The 21665-nt window shown below is 38.2% G+C and overlaps 1 non-coding gene across 1 annotated transcript; it reads right to left on the minus strand.

Moving 5' to 3' along the window:
- Positions 1 to 10447: 10447 nt before the first annotated feature.
- Positions 10448 to 10579, minus strand: LOC126032678 (small nucleolar RNA SNORA51). Its single transcript, XR_007503901.1, has one exon. It is a non-coding gene; the product is annotated as a small nucleolar RNA SNORA51 (small nucleolar RNA).
- Positions 10580 to 21665: the final 11086 nt, after the last annotated feature.

The raw sequence follows: 21665 nt of genomic DNA on the forward strand, positions 1-21665 counted from the left end.
GGTGTTTGAAACATGATATATTTTCCATTTTTGTAAAAGCTGACAAATGGAACATTTCTCCAGCTTGATGATCTAAGGTCAAATGTTTCTACGCCCAGTTTTCAGAAAACCATGGGGGTTCATTGGAGTCACAGTGGGGTCCCATGGAAGAGCCAAGATCACTCTTTGTAGTATATTGAAAGGCCCTCCTGTTCAATGAGAATGCTGTAGCTGATGATTTCTAAGAAGCTAATGTTCTACAACACTAAAATTTTGTTTGTCTGTTTTGGGAGCCACATCCAGCTTGGATAAAAGCTGAATAAAAACTTATATAAATTTTTATTCAGATAAGTAGTCAGGACTTACTCTTGTCTCTACACTCATGCATTACTCTTGGAGGCTTGGAGAACCACATGGAGTCCTGGGAACTAACTCCAGGTCTGCAACATGTAAGACAAGCACCCTACCTGCTGTGTCATTGCTCCAGACCCCAATACCAACGTTTTTGTTGAGCACTGAGTGTCAATTCAAACACTATCCCAGATCTTGAGGAAGAGACAGAAAGTAAAGACATTACTTCTGCTCTTAAGGAATAAAAACAAAACAAATCTTAATTCTGGTACCCATGATCTATTTTCACCAGAACTTATTGACATCTATTGAAAACTGTTCAACAGTAGATAAAGGCTTACATGACAATCAAAACAAATGATCTATACATTTGGTCAACAATGAATAATAACACCAAAGATATGTAAGAAGTTTTTGCCAGATGCCATGTAAAATAAGTTATTTGAGTTCTACTTTTATTGTTACACCAATCTTTTAGAAAATGTAACTCTTATTCATTAAAAATTAGCCAAAGCACAGAGTGTATAGGGTTCAGTGGCAGAAATGATTTATGCAGGGTAGCTCCCTTTCAGTTAAAAATATAATAAACTAGGGGCTAAAACTATAGCACAGTGGGTAGGGTGTTTGCCTTTCATGCAACTGACTCAGGTTCGATTCCCAACATTCCATATGGTCCCCAATCCTGCCAGGAGTAATTTCTCATCTCAGAACCAAGAGTAACCCCTGAGTGCCACCAAGTGGGCCCCCAAACAAAAAATTAGATTCCTAGTTCAGTGCTTTTTGTAATTACATAATGGACTTATGTATCCTCATTATTTACAAAGGGTGGGAGTAAGATATGTGATAGAACAGAGAAATCAGAAGAGGATATTGGGAAAGAGAGAGAAAGAAAAGAGCCTACTCTGGAAGAGATTCAAGATTCTGTTATGGTACCTGCCTGGACGCCAAGTGATTTTTATCCAGAACTTCTATTGGGACCTTTTTTCCTTCCATAATGATCATTTTAATTCTTCAGGTTAATAGCCTGAGTATTAAGGAGTCCAATGGGATTCTTTCTAAGCAGAGGAAATTGGGATCAGGTTAAAAATCCAATTTTAATAAACTTTCCAATTTTGATTTAGAGTGGGGCACTAATGGCTCTTACTGCTGAATCACCTGAAAAGCCAAATGGATTTTTCAAAGGTCCCAGTTGTCTGGGAAGGTTGATGAGTGTTGTTTCCTGGTATGTTGTGCCTGTTTGATTCTCAGGAGACAAGATGGTGCATAAATGAAAGCACTGCAGATAAGAAATGCTGCTATCCAGAAAGCAGGCTGGGAGGAGAAAAGGGTGTTAAGTTTGAAGATAATTTTCCCTCCTTTGACCAAAACAAAGGAAGCGTGATTACACTGTTTGAAATGGTATCCTCAAATAACTCCACTAATTTGATTTTGTTGAGGTCTAGAACTGTTTCTATTTCTTTTGATTTGCAAATTAGCTTGAGCAGACTGCTGATGAGAGAGAAAACGGGGATTCTCTCCAGGAGCCCTGTGGTGTGGCTGCTTCCAACTCAGCTGGACTCTACCTGCCTCACCTAACCCCCACTTACACTCAACATCCAACTTGACCTAAAGGTCTAAGGTGAGTACATGACTTGATGTTTTCTCTGAAAACAGAAATTTTGTATATTGATGACATCAGATTTGCTCCTTTAAAACCTGATTTTCGTCAAGGGGTAAATGAGAGACTCACTTTCCCAGCTATCTTGCTTTGACATATGAATTATTTGCAGGAGGGTCGATTGAGAACTTGCAGGTTCTGGAGTAACTAGCATTACTCTCTGAAGAATAAAAAAATAGACAGTCTTACCCCAAATACCCAAATAAGCATGCTTTTCTGAAATCACATTTTACTCAGGGAAACTGATTCAGTAGACTTTTAATTACAAAGGATCTGGTCTTCTGGTCAACTTTCCCTCTCCTTATCATGGAATCCTTGTTATGTGTTCTTGAAGCACCAGGCTCCTTTCTCATTTCTTAGGTTAGGTTAAATAACCTCATTTGACCCCAAGGTCTTTATAATTTATACCCATGTGGGTTCTCCATATGCAAAAAATAAAATCTGCACTGTGTTCTTGCTAATATGTCTGACGTGAATTTGATTACCCAGGCAGCCTGAGAAGAATCCAGAGAGAAAAGAAACATTTTTTTCTCTGCCTCTCTATACATGGCACTTATGGTTTCAGGATTGCATTAAAACTGTTGCTTGGATGAGCCTTCTTCCTTATCCCAAATCATAATAATTTTATGATAGTGCTGGTATCAAGATGAATATATGTTTTCATTGATTTTGATATTTTCTCACACCTACACAAATCTCACTTCTCTTCTGACGGTGAAACTAATTAAAATATTGTGTGGGGTAGCTATCTGTACCATGAATGTAAGCCACATGCCTATGCTTTCTCTAAGAACAGGTGGTTCTGTGGAGATGACTATATTGCAGACATTCTATATCAGTTGATTCAGGTAAAAATGTGTGCAATAAATGCAACTTCCGACACATATCATACAGTTAATTGTGGTGTTAAATAAACAACCCTAAGACTACATCTTGCTTTTATTTCTGATGTGATGTCAAACTTTGTCTAGATTACCCCTGTCAGTGCTTCAAAAATTGCAACATTGCAGGACTGAAATTGTTGCCTTGTTCAAATGATTAGACCTTGCAAAGTGCTGGTGTGCCTCTAGGGCAATGGAAAATTGTGGGGCTACCTCTGATTTGAGGTTTGATGGGACCTCAAATAAGGGGTATTTGGATGAGAGGGTCTTGCTAATTTTATTCTCTTTTAGCTCTTTTACAGAGATGGTGGGGGATTTAAACTCTTCAACATAGAAAAAGATTATTTCCTTTCTCCCAGTCACATGAGAAAAATTTGAAAAAATTTGAAAAAATTTTGAAAAATTTATCAAGTTTTGTGTAACATCTCTGTGATTGGTAGACGATTAGGTTTGTGGACAAATAAAACTCAATTCCTTAATTTCAAAACAGGCATCAGCAAGAAACTTCCAGTTCAATCTGATCATTACATGAGCTCCTGGATGTCTGGATATCAGGAATGTCATAGAAGCATCTACATTCTTTTTTTTTTTGTTTTGTTTTTGGGCCACACCCGGCGGTGCTCAGGGGTTACTCCTGGTTGTCTGCTCAGAAATAGCTCCTGGCAGGCACAGGGGACCATATGGGACACTGGAATTCGAACCAACCACCTTTGGTCCTGGATCGGCTGCTTGCAAGGCAAACGCCGCTGTGCTATCTCTCCGGGCCCAGCATCTAGATTCTTAAGATGCTCATTTCCTACCCTGGACTCTCTAACTTCAAGAATATGATATTTCTAGCAACTCTCTATCTCTACCTCCCTCTTTCCAGCCAACCATCCTTCCGTCTCTCCTCTAAGATAGCCAATGTGAAGTCCTCCAGAGAATGTCTCATTGCCTTCAAACTTGACAGTGCCATGTTCTCCTTTCCAAGTCTTGTTTTCATTGCAGATTTAAAATGTAACCAAATCTACAGGTACTTTTCTTATGAAAGGACTTATTGATAATGATATGCTGTGGAAGCTGTCTTTCTCTTTCATTCATAGTAATAAGAATTTCATAGAATTCTTTGAGACTCACAAAACTTAGATCATGAATTAAAAAGAAATATAATTATAATATATTCAAATAATTAGATATTATATATAATATATTTTCTTTCAAATGATCAGTGAGCACAACTCAATGTCTTTTCTGACAATATTTATTCTGAACTCATGAGAAATGATTAGAATTATTTGTACAAAGTTAGGGAAATCTTTTAGAGTGTATGAAATCAGGAATTGGCATGTAAGCACTTATTGTCTGGTTTTATGCTAGGGGGTATAGATATATTTTTTGCATTATCTATACACATACATATACATGAATGATGGTAACTGAATACCCTTCTCAAAGAACTAGCACAGAAACGACCATTGTTGAACTTAGAACTAGGGCAAGATCATTTCTGCTATGCTTTCTTTCTCTCTTGTGATAAATATCTCCTTCCTTTCTTAACAGCATACATTCACTTTATGAGACTAGAAAGAAGACTCCAGTGTATTTTGTTTATTTCCAAGTGAAGAAGAAATTTGGATTCACATTCACATCATAATACACTTACATTGTAAGCAATTTAACTATCCATAAGGTATTTGAATGCAATATTCATGATATTGTTATAATTGCATTTAGTAAGTGCTTAGCAAAATAAAACGCTAAGCTTAAAATTTTCAATTTTCAGAGTAATTGTTATTCTCTCCCTACATAGATCAGTTCTTAAATATAAAAGCTACGACAAATACTCAGCTCCCAGAAAATGTCTTTTACATGAAAGAGCGGGGCAGGGATTGATTTTTTAGCCCTCTCTCTCCAAGAAAGCTCATCTGTCCAACTCACAATATGAAGATCATCACAAAGAGTGGTAAATGCAGTTAGATAAATAACTACACTGAGAACTATCATAACAATATGAATGAACGAGGGAAGTAGAAAGCCTGTCTAGAGTACAGGCAGGGGTGGAATGGGGAAGAGGGAGATTTGGGACTTGGTGATGGGAATGTTGCACTGGTAAAGGGGGGTGTTCTTTAAAAGACTGAAACCCAACTACAATCATATTTGTAATCAAGGTGTTTAAATGAAGATATATGTATATATATATATATATATATATATATATATATATATATATATATATATATATATATAAACAGCAAAATAAAAGAAAGCTCCACTGCTTCAAATGGCCATTCATTTCACTGTCATTTGGTTCTTTAGTCCCTCTCAGTCAGACTTTAGGATGGGCCTAGAGATAAGAAGTTGAGTTGGAGACAATGTCTTCTGCCTCCATGGAGTTAAAACCCCTGGAAAGTGTGGGTGTATCATGGAGGATCCAACAGCCTTTCCAGCTCTTGCTCCTTATCTGAAACTCCTTAAGCTGGAATTCACTCTGTCAAAAGTTAGTTTTACTAAATTCCCAGCTATAAGACAGCAGTCACAGACAATGAAGAGGCAATGCTTTTGCTGCCTTTTGCATTGTTCTGATGTAAGCACAATGATGACTAGGCAAATCTGCATTCAAATACCCAGAACTTGAGGATGTGATCATGTTGTGCATAATAGCTGAAATTCTGTACCTCCCAATTCACATGTGCAAGAGCTAACTCCCAGGAACTCAGAGTTAGTATTTAGAGTTAAGGCTTTTATAGAGGCAAGCAAATAGGGTCTTGGACTGAGACCATGAAGAAAAAAGGCTGCGTGATAAGAAAGGGCTTTCAAATGGCAAAATTCCTGCTGAATTTACAGAGTAGAGAAGAAAGCAGTTGCAGGCACATAATGATGCACTGAAAAGGATGACAAGCTACTTTTAAGTTTCCACGTGTCAGTATTCAAAGAATAAATCAAAATTTAAGTTAATATTGGCATTTGTTTCAGTATAAAGTGATACTGATTCATTATAGCTAATTTGTTTTTTGTTTGTTTGTTTGTTTTGGTTTGGTTTGGTTTTTGGGTCACACCCGACAGTGCTTAGGGGTTACTCCTGGCTGTCTGCTTAGAAATAGCTCCTGGCAGGCATGGGGGACCATATGGGACACCGGGATTCAAACCAACCACCTTTGGTCCTGGATTGGCTGTTTGCAAGGCAAACACCGCTGTGCTGTCTCTCCGGGCCCAGTATAGCTAATTTGTAAAGCTACAAAAATTAGAAAGAAAAAGGTGTACTGCCTAAAGATTGTTCTTGGAGTAAGACTGAGTAAATAATAAGAGTCTTAAAAGTGGTAATTGTCAGTTTATTGAGCTAGAATCTTCTTAAGTCTTCAATATTTAAAGCTACTAATACTGAGCTTTAACTTTATACAACATAACATTTGCCATGTATTTGGACTTGTAGTAGTAGGGGAGGGATTTTTATTTTAAAAATCAATTTGTGGGGCTGCAGAGATAGTACAGTGTTAGGGCATTTGCCTTGCATGCAGCTGACCCAGGAAGGAAGGTGGTTTGAATCCTAATACCCTATATGGTCCCCTGAGCCCACCAGGAACAATTTCTGAGGGCAGAGCCAGGAGTAACCTCTGAATGCCAAAAACAAAAAAATATCAATGTGTGTAAAATATCAGTAGATGTCATCAGAATTGATAAATAAGTTTATCTTATATATTATATTGCATATTATACAGATAATTTAAAAAAAATTGGAAAAATTTGAAGAAAAGAAAGACATATAGAATCCATTAACATACTCAATCTTCAGATCTAGACAAATGAAGGAAGATCAAGGTCAAGAGGTAGATTTTATTTGACCTATACCCTGAGACCAGAGTGGAAGAATATAATAAAGAACGTTTCAGTGACTGCCGAGACCCTCAATCTCCCTCCTCCAACTCTCCTCTCTCTGGTCAATTCCTCTCCTGACATAAAGCCAAATATGCATTTTGTAAACGTTGGACTTTATTTTACAACCATACCCAATTCTTCTAAGTCTCAGTCTGCACTTCAACCTCCTTCCTTGTTGGTGAATTACATCCATGCCTTTGCATGTGGCAGATTTCCATTACGATTGTCACATAGTATTGTCATGGGTAGACTAGATGACTGGCATCATTTTACTGTTGATGGTATAGTGTTGTTTCCAGTTTGAGATTTCCTTCAAATCATACCTGTGGCCATTCCTGTGCATATTTTTGAGAAATGGGTGGAGAGGTGAATGGGTGTTGAATGCTAACTCCCACAGTTTGAAAGTACTTTGATTTGCATGACTAACTATCAAAGCAACTTCCAGAAAGTCTGTACTAGCTTCTTCCTCCACTAGTGGTGTCAAACTCAACCCGAAAGTTCTGTTTTTCTGCCAGTCCTTAGTGGCATCAATTTGTTTAATTTTAGATGCTTATTTGTATTTTCATAACTAGGTTCCTTGGTTTTAATTTGGACTTTGAGGATAACAATCAAAGTTAGTTGCATTTTTGTATATTTCAGTGACTATTTGAATATTCTTTTGCAGGAAGTTCCCAATGACTTTCTAAAAATAATACATTTTCTATTGGATTATCAGACTATTTGTTATTGTTTTATGGAGGATCTCTAGGTATTTCAGGCAAGTGACTGCTTTATCTTTATTATCAGTAAAATAAGAATAATACTATCTTTCTTACATGATACTATTATAAGAATTGTATGAGATAATGCATTAAAAATCTTAAAACCATAAGTGACACTGTGTTAATACTGTGAAAACTTGCTTGAAAAATTTCTCTGTTTTCTGACTACACTTTGTCTTAACCATCGTGACTTCTCATAACAGGATTGGTTATTAATAATCGCTCAGTAGCTTTCACCAGAATAGACAGTATTAGATATACACCACAGGAGGGTAGGTATCTGCATGTGAGAGGAGTCTGTGACATTGTGGAACTGTGAACTTTAGCTCTGTAATTTAGTGTTGAAAGCCAATGTTTCCTCTGTTAAAAACTAATGATGAAATTATAAAGAGGGAAAAATTATGTGCTTTCTCAGCAGAGAGCAAGATAGTTTTCAAACTGCAAGTTGCAAGTAAACATTCATTCTTTTGCAGCTACAACACAGTGCAGTTTGCATTTGGTTTCTTAATCCCAAAAGTTAGCAGAGTGATTTTATACTAGGAGGTCAAAGAAAATGATAAAACAAAACAAGACACAGAAACCTCCCTGAACACCAGAGTAAAATTAAAAATTAATGGACAGACATTATGAGCAATGAAGTTGGCTCAGCAAAGAGCCTATTTCATACCTCTACCTGGGTTTTTAGGTGACACAGACTAAGAAAAGGGCAATATTTCTCTTCTAATCTGCTGGGAGTTGCTTTGTTCCCAGTGGCTCAAAAATATGAGTTCCTTAAAAATAAAACCCTCAAACAAATAAACAAACCCTAATTGGCCTGCTTTTGCTCTCTCCATCTGTGAAATTTTCACAGACAGATTAAATAAATTCCTTTTTGAGGAGGAAAGCGTGAGGAGGACTATAATTTAGGCCTTTACCACCCAAAATGACAAACAATCTTTCATTTATTATTCCTCACAGAGAATAACTACACATATCTTGGTCCCTTAATTAAATTCAGCTTCTATTTTTCTCTTGATTCATTTTCTTTCATCCCTGGATTAAGCTAGTTCTTCATAGTTGTAATTTCTCGACTGTTAAATTTCATTTACCATATTTAAATTTCTGTAGATTTTTTCCCAGTGGAAAATTTGTTTATTTATTTTGGGCAAAGAAACCATTACTCATTTATAAATATCCCCCCCTCAACAAAGATGTATATCCTTCTACATAATAAGCACAAGCTTGACTGTAGGACATTTTGGTGATTTCAAAAAGGGATTCACTAGAACTGTCAAAACTGAGCTTCATCATCCTGGAAGGACCTTCTGAAGACAAATTAATTCTCCCACAAAAATCTTTGATTTCTTCTAGAGAAATAGACTACTTAATTTTCTCCCTCAAAAGCCAGAGTTAGCACAGTGATCTGAGCTTTGCATGTTGTAAGCTCAGGTTCAAGTCCTCAAGCACACATGGTCCCCTTCTGCAACTGAGCCCTGAGCACAGTGATAAAAATAGACTCTGAAAATAATTGGGGAGGGCACCCAAAAAAAAACCAGTCACAATTCTATGGGGGCTAGAGTGGTAGTGTAATAGGAGCTTGCTTTATATAAGGAACTTGCCTTAGACACAGTTTATTTGTGTTTGAAATCCAGCTCACCAAATATGCCCCTGCAAAAGTAATGCCTGAGTGTAGATCCAGGAAGTCCTGAGCACAGTCATGTGTGATCCAAAACAATAATATTAATAATAATAATACATAAAAAGATTTAAAATACCCTATAATTTCCACAAAATATTTTCTTGGACATTGTAGAGAGTTATAACAAATATTGTGTTCACATCTCATAAGTATACATGTGATATTTATGCACTTACAGATCATATTTGTTGCATTGCTGTGCCTCTGCGGTCATAACTGTGCTTCTCTGTCCATGATTTGGGGAGTGGCAAAATGATAAATCTGCTTCATCTAGCAGTGTATAAGCATGTTCATCTCTTCTGTGGCATCATATGTTTCTGCCAAGTCTCTTGTTTTCACTCCCCCATGTCCCTTTATCCTAGTTTCCAGAATGACTGTGGTGTCTCAAAAACCAACTGATGACCTCCTACAGATTGTAAGATGAAAAAGAAATATTTGAGGCTTGTTTACTTCCCAACCTTCACAGAAATTATTCTAGGAATAATATTGGAGGGCAGGGAAAATGACTTCATTGCTGGGTATCTATGTACTCTGGTACATTGATTTAATAATCAGTACTCAGTATCTGTTGAAAGACTGAAAAACTCATTGAAGGCATTCAGTGATAACTCTTATCAAAGTTAGGCCTATTGAAAATCGCCTATCACCTAAGCAGAAACCTAATCCACTAGATTCGTGAGTTCTTTTCTGTGGGCAAATCCCAAATAATTCAGCATGTTTTCTGCAAGTAGTGTTTTCAAACAACATTACTATCCACTTCAGGATTTTTCCTTTGTAGATGAAATGTTACCAGCCCTTGCCTTTCCTTGTATTTTATGGTAACTTCCATGATTTCCACTCTATTTTACCCTTGTAGATTCTTTGCTGATACTCTAATGCCCTCATGACCCCCCAAGAATGTAGCATTTGGAGGTCATCAGCTTCTTCACGTGTGGCCAGATTAGCAGAATGCTAGGAAGGACAGTCTCTCCTGGACTCATTCTCCATCTGGACTAATCACATGCAGCTGAACAGCCTACCACTTGGCTATTCTTGGCAACATCACACTGCTGATTCATGTTGAGTCAACCCCAATCCATTCAGCCTTATGTACAAGACTTTATAACCAAGTTCTGCTTTAACTTGTCCCATAGGTTTAGGGGACACACTTATACATCTCAAAACTATTCTCCACTTGCTGAATGATAGGTGCTGCATGGTCAAAAAAGGGGAGGCTTTTCTCAAGTTTTGGGGGATGAAAAATCAGCTATTATGCCAAAAAGTAAGCTCCCTTGTACCATCAGTTATTTTTTGTTCCCCAGTTCACAATACAGACAGGCAAAGGGCCTGGGTTGAGGTGTATATGGGGTGCATTTACTGTACCTCCTCTTTCTATACAGTCAGTGTAAAGAACACAGCCTGTGGTAAGAATTGGGAGGCCTTATCTTTTCTTTTCTCTTTTTTATTTTAATATATTTAATATATTGATTTAATTAATTAATATGTATTAATTAATAATGATATTTTTATATATAAAATCCTTCACCAGTGCAACATTCCCATGACCAATATCCCAAGTGTTCTTCCTCCTCACCCCACACCAGCCTGTACTCTAGACAGACTTTCTACTTCCCTCATTCAGTCACGTTTTGTTATGATAGTTCTCAGTGTGATTATTTATGCGGCTGCACTAAACGATCCCTGTGGTGAGCTTCATGTCAGGAGCTGGACCCTCCAGTCCTCCTCTATTTGCTCTCTGAGAATCATTACACAAATGTTTTCTCATTTTTCTCAAAACCCATAGATGTACCATCAGTTTTGACTTGACCTGAAAGCAATGGTCTGAGCCAACAGCTAGGACTTAACTCTATCACAAAATTAAAAATCCTCAATTAATTTATCAGGGAGAACCTGAAAATAGCATTTAGATTTAGCTCAGATGTTCATTTCTATTTACATGTAACTGACTCTGAGAGGCCATCATTATTCCACCCCTTGCATAATTCCCTCCACTTGAATGCAGATGTTTTGTGACTGGACCATGGCAGAGATGACTGAGTCTGTGTAATGTGCATGACATTATGATATGGGCTTGTCGCATTGTGTCTTCGGCAGACTGTTTCTTTCTGGTTCTGCAAAGCAAGATGCATCCAATGAGTTTCTCTGTGCACAAAGCCACAGTTGAGTTCACTTCTAACCAACCATTAGAAACAGCTCCACCACTTCACAGTCCATAAGACAGACACTGCAGATTCTGATCTAGCCACAGGCCCTGGTCCACACTTTGATGACAACTTTCAAACACTCCAGTAGAAAACCAAAAACTCCAGGCCTAGAGTCCCATCTCACTGAAGCCAAGCTTTTATAAGTGGTGCCTTTCCAAGATACTAAGTTGGCTGAAATTATTACTCATAAATAAGTATATAATTAGAAACCAGTTTTATTTCTAATGCAATGATATCATGAAGCCCAGAAGGCAAGGCACTTACTCACTGTCTTCTCTGGGGTATGTTGTGCTGACTTCTAGAGCATTGGCTGATATTGTTGCTTTCCAACAATATGAGACTATAGAGACCAATTGAATGTTCAACCTTCACAAGATAATTTTAACAGTCTTGGCCATGATTGACTGCTGTTTCTTCTTGTGTCATCTCAACCATTTCCTGTATTTAGATCCTCTATTCTGTACTCAGGACTTGGGGTTTTTCCTTGTCATTCAGCCTCCTACTTTTTATTCTCCACAAGATGTGGGTTCCCAGTTTAACACCCTCCTGTACTCTCCTAGGAGTCTTTTTGTTTCTGGTTTCATTTTCTCTTTCAGAACTGGTTTTCTTCAAACTTCTGCCCAAGTAGTCATGAAATTTTCTTAGATGTAAATGCAAATGAGGATTATTACACTGACTGAAATGAGTCAGAGGGAGAAAGACTTAGAATGAAGGCACTCATTTTTGGGAAATAAAAAAAAAAGATAATATGGCAATAATACCCCAAAACTAGAGAGACAAAGATGCAGGGAGAGATGTAAAGTAAAAGAGAGGTTGAAGAATGAGGACAGAACCTTGGAACTGGGGTATTTATTCATTTCTCCAGAATCTACCTTGAAAGGACTGGTTCTTAATTCTGCTGCTTAATATTTAAATTCTATTAGGGCTCACTCTATTCCCAAATGTTCAAGATGTCCATCTGCTCCCACACTGTATGTCCTCATAGCCTAAAATGTGACATTTGTACCTGTACAAATTGTGAGTCACACTGTTTTATTTTTTGTTTGTTTGTTTGTTTGTTTTGGTGCAGGGCAATGCTCGATAGTAAATTCCTGGCACTGTAATCAGGGATCTATTTCTGCCATGCTTAAGGGACCAAACGGAATAGCAAGGATCAATCTGGGGTCTGCTGTGTGCCAGGCAAGTGTACTATCTCTCTACCATAGTTCCTCAAGCTTTTTAAACAGGGGCCACTTCTTTGTCCCTTAGACTGTTGGAGGGCAAACCAGTTTTTTAAAAAAAATGAACAAATTCTTATGCAAACTACACATATCTTATTTAGAAGTAAATAAACAAAATGGGGAAAATACAATATTTAAAATGAAGAGCAATTAAAATTAAAACAACAAACTTACCCGTATTTAAATGGGAACTATCGGTCTGCTTGTGGTGGGCCATAGTTTGAGTACCCTTGCCTGAGTCTAAGAGAAGGAGTAGAGACAATAGAGAAGGAGGGGAGCCAGAGAGTGAGGTGCATGTCCCACAAATGTGCACTGAGGGCCTTGAATGAGTCAGCTGCTAAGCAGAGCAGGCAGTGGTGGCAAAAACACCCAGAAGGCTAGATAAATGTCTGTGGTGTGTCACATTTGCTTATAGTTTGAGGATCCTTGCACTCTAGACCCTGTCTTGCCTTGTTTTACAGTTAGCTTCCATGGTTCTGTCCATCCTGCCAGACTTGGAAAAGTACCTTTTATATTTATTTTTTTACTTTCATTTAAGAGATGGCAACACCCAGCAGTGCTCAGGTCTCACTCTTGGCTCTGTCCTCAGGGATAGCTATAGGCAGTGGACCAAATGTCAGGGATCAAATCAATCTGGGGTTGTTCACAGGAAAGAGAAGCTCCTAATCCTCTGTATTCTCTCTCTCTCTTGCCCTGAAAATGTGTCTATTTGAGTCAGGGACAGCACATCCCTATAGCTTCCATCCACAGAAGTTAAAGTGGTGTTTTGAAATGGCAGCTGCCTGAGAAACTCTGTATTATGTATTGTAAGAGAGACAGCTTTGTGTCTAGGTTATCTTTTTTTGCAACCAAATGACCTGGATTCAAAGTGGGGCTCCCTTTTGCAACCTCCTTGGGACTTCTGGCATCAGAGTTAGCTTTTTCTGTGCCCTGGTTTCCTAATCTATAAAGATTGATGCCATCGGTAACACCTACTTATTGAGCGAGCATATTGAGAAAGTTCTTTCACCAATAGTTTTTAAAGCTTAGCCTTGTCTGACATTCAAAGCTTTGGGAAGGTATAACAAAGTCCTGGATTCCATGCTCTCAAATATGGGCATAAGCTGTCTTCACAGAAGTTGTTGGATTGGAGCTAAGAAGATTCTCTCTGGCAACACTCCCTGGTACCCAACCTTGTAAGCAAATCCAGTGACCTGTTCTCTCCCTAACTTGCTATGTCTCTCCCTTGGTAGCTTCACATGCTTGAATCTGCCAAGGGACTTTCAGTGCTGCAAGTGCTGTAAGGTGGAAATCTTCTATAGAGCGCTTTCTCTTTCTCTTTCTCTCTCTCCTTTTCCTTATCTCTCTCCTCTCTTTTTTGGATTGGATCTCTGAATCTACTTCATGATCCTGCAGAGACCCGGCTTTGCTTCTAATCTACTCTATATGAACATAAATATGTGTGTATGTTCCTCTGTGTGGTGTATGGTGGCAGTAGGCTAAAGTCTCTGATATCTTAGAGGGAATAATTCTGGAGAAAGGATCCTACCCTGGTCCAGGGACTGTTCATTGAGAACAGCTTTTCCTTTGAGGAAATTGGTGATCTATCACTGCATAGGTGATAGATTTATCTATCACCTATATGAACCCCAGTGCTTTGGAAAGTGTCTTTGGTGCCTGTGCCAGTTAATTCTCCACGTGTGCTTTAGGGCAACAAACTTAGCATCACTTGAGAACTTGTCAAAAATACAACTCTGAGATGAAGCCAAACTTTCCAAGTCACACTGTCTGAGAGTGGAAACAGAAAGAAGATTTTAAACCTACTCCAAGATAACTAGTTTACAATTAAATAAAAACATCAGAAGAACCCTCCCCATAGTAGGTCTTCTCACTGTCCTTTCCTAGGACGGCGCTGGTGTAAGCAAGACGGTCCCAACTGTGTCTCTTCCATTCTTTATGATCTAAAAGGCAACAGGATGTCATTTCTCTAGCTTCTGTGACAACAAGAATCAGGTGGTAGAACTTGTTGAACATGATTCTGCTTCTATGCCTGGAATTTTGGATAAAGAACTTAAAGGGCTAAACCAAGTAAACAACATTTTGAAGTAGAACAGCAGGTGATTTACTTTGAGGTCCAACAAGGTGTGAGATGTGGGTTTCTGTCTTTATTTGGGGGAATTCACCCTGAAGGATCAAGAGCTGTCAAAAAACAAGGTAATAGTTCATTTTGGGGTTCCTTGAAGTGCTCAGGTGGTGAGTAGCCACATTTCTAGAAGGGATAAAATGTCTCTTGGCACCCAAGTGATAAATGTTTCCATATGCTTCTCTTGACTCCTCCCCCAGCCTAGGTTTTACTTTTCTGTCTCTAAAGCCTCCATAGATTGTGGGATGAGAGACTTGCATATTCTTTTTTTGGGGGGGGGATTTTGGGCCACACCCAGCAGTGCTCAGGGGTTACTCCTGGCTGTCTGCTCAGAAATAGCTCCTGGCAGGCACGGGGGGACCACATGGGACACCGGGATTCAAACCAGCCACCTTTGGTCCTGGATCGGCTGCTTGCAAGGCAAACACTGCTGTGCTATCTCTCAGAGCCCAGAGACTTGCATATTCTTTAGACACTCTGAGCTATACTCCTTTGGCACCTGGAGTCTTTATACTTTTCAACGGTCTTCCCTTTTGTTACTAGCCTCCAACCCTCTCCTTTCCAATAATAAGTGCCATGATGAAAAATATTTTACCCTTAAGTGGTTTCCCACTTTTCCAGCTCCTGAATATGGCCTGGTCCTACGAACTGGGTTCAGGCAGAGACATAATGACCAACAGCAAATTCTCAGATGAAAGAGTGATAGTTGAAGGGTAATCAGAGATTATAGCATAATAGTGCAGGAAACCTAATAAAGAAAGGACTCATCACTGGGCAGTGCTAGCCATTAAAGCTGCAGCCTGCCCACATCACAGTTATTAACTATGTCAGGACCAAACTGCTCAGGTCAATAGGCCAACTGCCATGACTTTCATATGCAGACTCCAGAACAGAGTCTGTAAGTTGCTGATCCCAATCCAGGTATCAAACTGAAGACAGAGTGAGATAAGCTCAGTTACTCTTATTTCTCTAATGTCTCCTACTGGGACCCTGTTAATAGGGTTTCCCAGGTACTATATTCAGGATAGTGGGGAGATGTACAAGGCTATCCATAAGAGAAGCTAAAGCAGATAAGGTTCTAGAAGGCCAATAATCTAGGATTTCACAGGACAAATATTTGGAAAAAATATTACAATGACAATAACATGCTTTAAAGAACAGATAGCAAGTGATCTTTGAATCTTCATTCTCTCTCCTCTCATCTCATTTTGCCAAATACTTTCACTTCCCTCTCCTCTCCTTCTTTCTCCTTCCATCTCCATCTCCCTTTCCTATTCCTGACCTTTATTTTTTCCTCCTTGCCCTTTCCTCCCCACCTCTCCCCCTTTTCCCCTTTCTTTCCCCTTTCCTATTTTCTCCTTTCCTTTCTTTCTCTCTCCTCACCTCCTTTCTCTTCCCCTCCATTTCACTGGCCTTCCCTCCCCTTCCCTCCTTTGGTCTCCTTGTTTCTCTCTGCTTCTCTCTTCACACCTACTGGCTCTGCAATCTTATTGCTCAGACGAAAAATTCTACATCCATGGAGGAAGCAATGTAAAAATAATAATCTAAATTGTAAGAAGAAAATGTGGAGTTGTATCCATGAATGTTATTGTCAACTTAAAATAATTAAAATAATCACAAGGTTATATTTTTAATCTGTTGCTGGGTGGACGATTTAATTCACTTGGCTTTTTTCTTCATTTTATAATGCATACATATGTATATGTAACAAATCCTAGCTGGGGTTTTGGCTTATTTTAGAATGCTTATTTTTGCATATATGATGCCCTGAGTTCTATCTCTAATACTTAAAAAAATAAATAAAGCAAAATAAACTCCAGATTAAGAGTTTGAAGGTTTTCTTAACATTTAACTTAGCTACTTCTTTCTGGACATTACTCAATAAGGAACAAAATCAGTATAATTCAGCAGGATGTTTATGTCCAATACTAGTTTCAGCTTTATTTATAAGCACTTTTATATTGAAAACAATCGAGACAGGATGGAAATTTTTCTGGTTTGCTCACTTTAAGGCATACAATGTTTACCAAGCATTTAAAATGTGTTTGTTCAAAAGTGAAATGAAAAGAAGTGGTGCGTAAAGTATAATCGCAACAACATGGAATAAATTAATAGAACCAAAATCTACCAAGTGAGAAAACACAGGCAAAGAACATACAACACCACAATAGGGATTGCCTGAGGGTGACAAGACTCTTGCTGGATCATTAAAAACCTGCTTTTGTTGGTCACCTTTTGCAGTTTGTAAATGACCTCTCTCACATTCAAACCAGCTTTTCTTTCCACCAAAATGAAAGTCAACTTTTGTTGGTAGCAGCAACCAAATCCCCTTCCTTGGAAATGGCTCTTCATGTTTTAGCTTCTCCTGGAATCTTCTGAAATGGCTATTCTCCTGCTGAGGTCATGAATGACGTCTGTCCTCAGAACCAAATCCAGTCAGTGTTCTCTGGCCTTGTTTTAATAACCCTCCAGCAACATTTAATGCGCTTAATCAGTCTTTCCTGACACACTGTCTCCTAATTTCTGAAACCGATTTTTCTCCTGGGAACGTGCCGACTTTCCTTGCCAACCTTGAGTCCATTGTCTCTCCACTTATCCTTGAGTGTTCTTCCTTCTCTACTAAAACTGGGCAAGTTAGAACATTACCCCACTACCACCACCCACATATGTGCCTTATTAAATTACCAGTATGCTCTCAATTCATGTCTCTGCTCAACCACCTTGTTTTGTTTCTGGGTCTAGACCTCCTCCTCTTGGGATCGTTTTCTGACTACTTATATTTATTTTATCTCCATTCAAATCTCTCACAGATGTTTCAGGACTATAGCCAAGAGAGCAATCTATCTTCTTTCCATTCTATGGTAAAGGGGAATAAATAAAGATTCAAGTATCTATTGAGATAGTCAGCATTGTTTAAATGAAAATGTATTCTATTTTAATTTTTACATTTATTGAATTCTAATTATTTAGGACACAGCACAACTGCTCAGGGCTTGGTCCTTGCTCTGTGTTGAGGGATCACTCCTGGAGGTGCTTGGAGGGACATATGGGGTGCAGGGAATTGAACCTGAATGGGTCACATGCAAACTCCCTTCCCCATATAATATTGTTCCAGTTCCAATTCTCTTCTAATTTGAAATTTGAAAATTGATTAAAATATAATTCTAACATTTCCTCCTTTGATCTCAGTGGCTCAGGTTGGTTACTTTCGACAGCATATATAACCTCTTTAAAACAGGTACCCAAATTCGCTGAAATTGTAGATAATTTCTTTGGGTTAGATGAATTCTGAATCCATCAGAAACACAACGGAAACTGCAAACCTCCAAGACATTTGGAGATGAGGTTGTCTGCTGCTACTTTATTTTATATCTTATGCAATATTAAACAACATTTGGATAGTACCCACACTGGTTCATACATTTTCTTTATGAGGTTTGCTATTATTTTTTCATTAGCATCTCTTTAATATCACTTTCTTTAGAACTCTATTTTCCTGAGCTTTCCTGAGACATAATTGGCATAGACAGCAATACAGCATTGTGAAAACGTACTGTAAGTTTAATTCGTGCGTGCATTATAAAATGATCATAGCAACAATGTCAGTAAACACTTTCATATCCTTTGCTCAAATGTTAGGAACATTTAGTATCTACTGTCTCAGCAACTTTCAAAGGATTTAACACAAGAAGAGTCACTATAGTCATCATGCTATGCTACCTAGACTATATCTCAAGAATTTCTTTTTATTGCTGAGAGTATGGACTCTATCAATATAGTCTTGTTTACTTTATCATTCACTCATATGTGGTTTTATGTGTGTGTGTGAGAGAAAGACAGAGACACAAAGAAATCATGGGGATTGTATATCTTGCATTGCTTGGGAAGATTCTTGGCACCATTTTCAGGGGTCACTCTTATAGGTGTTCAGAGGTCTTATATTGATGGGAATCAAACCAAGGTCTCTTCATTCAAAGCTCATACTCCATCCCTCAAGTCATGTTCTTGAACTTCCAGGTCTTAAAAATAAGAACTGGGTCTCTGGGCCAGGAGAGATAGCACAGCGGCGTTTGCCATGCAAGCAGTCGATTTAGGACCAAAGGTGGTTGGTTCGAATCCCGGTGTCCCATATGGTCCCCCGTGCCTGCCAGGAGCTATTTCTGAGCAGAGAGCCAGGAGTAACCCCTGAGCAACACCAGGTGTGGCCCGAAAGACCAAAAAATAAAAATAAAAAAAAAATAAAAATAAAAAAGAACTGGGTCTGTTTAGATGCTGACTGACCATTCAGTATTGACGAGAACAAAAATCAGAGAAAGTTTTTACTGTGACTTCATCCAAGTATATGAGAAGTTAAACAATTGGATTCTAGGAAGGAACAAATCTTGTTATGCTTTGTTTATAGTGAGTTCACTGGGAATATGCCTCTGTGATTTTTAGTGGCAACCTCTAACAAGACAGAACACAGCATAGACCAATGTTATAGCACTTTGTGATATACTAGCCAAGTTATAGCAATATGCATAAATTCTCTGAGGAGGAAATTATCCTCATGCTTTTATTAATTTTACTTTGTAATGTCAACATTATATGAACCAGGATTTATAAAAAAAGATTTTTAGTCAAAATGTGAATTTTGGAGAAAGATTATATAGTGAACAGAACTTTTCTTGTACATGGCACACGCATACACTGCATATTGTCCTTTGTACACCTCCAGGAATGATCCCTGAGTACAACCATAAGAAAATTCTGAGTGTTATTGAATATAATTTCCAAGCAAATTTTAAGATGGTACCAACACCATCAATTATAGCTATGAGGATAGTGGAAATACAGTTTTTCTGACTGTGTCCCTTAATCTATACTTTACACAAGAGTCTTAGGTATTTTTTGCAAAAACAACTTTGAGAAACTAGGTTCTAGAACAGTAACTATTTAAAGCTTTAAAATCTAGCTGGGCCAGAGAGATAGCACAGGGGTAGGGCATTTGTCTTGTGCAGGCTGACCTAGGATGGACCCGTGTTCGATTCCTGGAATCCCATATGGTCCTCTGAGCCTGCCAGGAGAGATTTCTGAGCACAGAGCCAGGAGTAACCTCTGAGTGCTGCCAGGTTTGGCCCCCCCCCCAAAAAAAAAACAATAAATAAATAACTAAATAATAAATAAAGCTTTAAAATCGAGTTTTCCTTGAGGGGAAAAAATGGTACCAGGAGCAAATAGTAGCATGAACATTGAATGAAAGTAAAAAATGATCAGATCTAAATATCAAACCTAAAGTCAATGACAACAGAAGCAAGATATCCAATTTACAACAAGTTATATACAAAGGGGACCCATTACACTAGTAGTCCAGGGCTTAAGAGTAGAGGTGTGGGATGCATGCTTGGAATAGGGGTGGATGGTGGTCAACACTGGTGGTGGGAATGACCCTAATTCACTGTCTCTATGTACCTTAAATATAACAGTGACAGACTTGTAATGCACATTGGTCGCAATACAAATCTTAAAAAAATATCTAGTCTTTCTTTTTTATCGTTGATTTTAATTCTGTGTATTATGATCCTATGTATTTGACTTTTATTAAGTTAATAAATATGTAAGTTTATAGACCAACATTTCATGTGTGTGTGTAGGTAGGGGAATAGAAACTTGGGACACGGTGGAGAGTCACATGTTTTCTGGTAGTGGTATGGTGTTGGAATGACGTAGCCATAGAAAGTTTGAGTGACAATATTGTAAACTTTAGTATCTAAATAAAAATGGTTTAAAAATAAAGTACTATGTGAATTACAGTACAGCAGATTGTGTATTTGCCTTACATGTGGTCAAATGAGGTCTGATCCCCTGTATCCATATGGTTCCCTAAGCCCTGCCGGAAGTAATTTCTAAGCACAGACCCAGAGTGAGTCCTGGCCACTGCAACAAAAATAAACTATTAAAAATGTAAGTGTAGACATTTTTATTAAGCTCAGGAATAATGGACTAACTCATTTAACATTATGGACTAAAGATTTGAGTATAATATTTCACTGGAGAAACTATATAATGTCAAGAAAGTACATGTTAACTATAAGAAAATATTTGAATATAACATTTTACTACAGAAACTCTATACTATCACAGAAGCACATGTTAACTATTAGGAAAGAATTATAATGACAGTTTATTGCAAAAAAAAATTTCTATGCTATCAGGTAAACACTGTTCATTATAAGGAAAGTCATAAGGAAAATTAACCTAAAAATGGCTTTGGGGCCAGAGCGATAGTACAGTGGGTAAGGCATTTGCCTTGCACACATCTAACCTGTGTTCAAATCATAGTAAAGCATAGACTTCCCTCCAGACACATCAGGAATAAATCCTGAGCACAGACCAAGCAGTAAGCCCTGATTACTGACTGCTGTGTGTAGCCTGAAAATCAAAATTCTTTTTAATGTGACAGATGTCTCCATCATTTTTTAGAACTTCTATAGGACTGATGACCATAGGGCCAGTGAGGATAAGGACAATAATAATGTTTATATCTGTACATACAGGCACATTCTCTAGCACACTATAGATAAACACGCAAATCACTGTAGAAAATAGTATGGCAATTGCATCTACAGAGAAATGCAGAATCATCCTATTGCTGCAGAGAATGACACATATAGAAGACTCGATGGTGACAATTGTGTTGAACGGCTCTAAAATTGTATGAGCTCACTGAAAATTGCCTATGAAAGGCAAGATTCAAAGGAGCAAAAAAAATTTTGAGAGAAAATCAGGCAAGACTCTCACCTGGGATCAGCATCATAGAGTACTGTGGGTTGGTGTTTCTTCATCACAACACTGCTCTATGCTTATTATGCTGCTTTTCTCTGAGTTACCAAACTAGGTTAGGGTACCCAAGCATCTTTAGCTAGGATTTGGAGAGAAGTATCTGACACCCCTTTGGTCCACAATGCAGCTCTGGGCATC

The sequence above is a fragment of the Suncus etruscus genome, chromosome 16 (assembly GCF_024139225.1).
Source record: "Suncus etruscus isolate mSunEtr1 chromosome 16, mSunEtr1.pri.cur, whole genome shotgun sequence".
In the NCBI taxonomy this organism is placed as follows: domain Eukaryota; kingdom Metazoa; phylum Chordata; class Mammalia; order Eulipotyphla; family Soricidae; genus Suncus; species Suncus etruscus.